The 306-nt window shown below is 25.8% G+C and overlaps 1 long non-coding RNA gene across 1 annotated transcript in view; it reads left to right on the top strand.

The window, feature by feature from the left end:
- LOC119593049 overlaps positions 1-306 on the top strand; it is a 42,241-nt gene that overhangs the window by 485 nt on the left and 41,450 nt on the right. The window lies entirely within an intron of this gene.

The raw sequence follows: 306 nt of genomic DNA, 5'->3' as shown, positions 1-306 counted from the left end.
ATTAGAAAATACTTACAGATTGTGATAGATTTGTAAAATGTTATTGAATATGATTTTACATTTACTTATCTTGCGCTGTATATATTATTCCAAACAGTATTCTATTTACTGCAATATATTTTTAGTTATGTAGCGTTTGTATTCAAATCTGGTATAATAAAATCGGTATCACGTTAGTAACAGGAAATTAATGAGTTGAAAATGACACAGGAATATATGACTGTAAATGCTTCGTTTTGTAACATTTATTTTTATTGAGAATAAAAGTGAAAGTGTGATCATTGTGGTGTTAATAATTCGGTATTT

This window comes from Penaeus monodon, chromosome 31 (assembly GCF_015228065.2).
Source record: "Penaeus monodon isolate SGIC_2016 chromosome 31, NSTDA_Pmon_1, whole genome shotgun sequence".
NCBI lineage: Eukaryota > Metazoa > Arthropoda > Malacostraca > Decapoda > Penaeidae > Penaeus > Penaeus monodon.
Note: the sequence above shows the minus strand (reverse complement) of the source record. Positions and strands in the feature narration are given on the sequence as shown.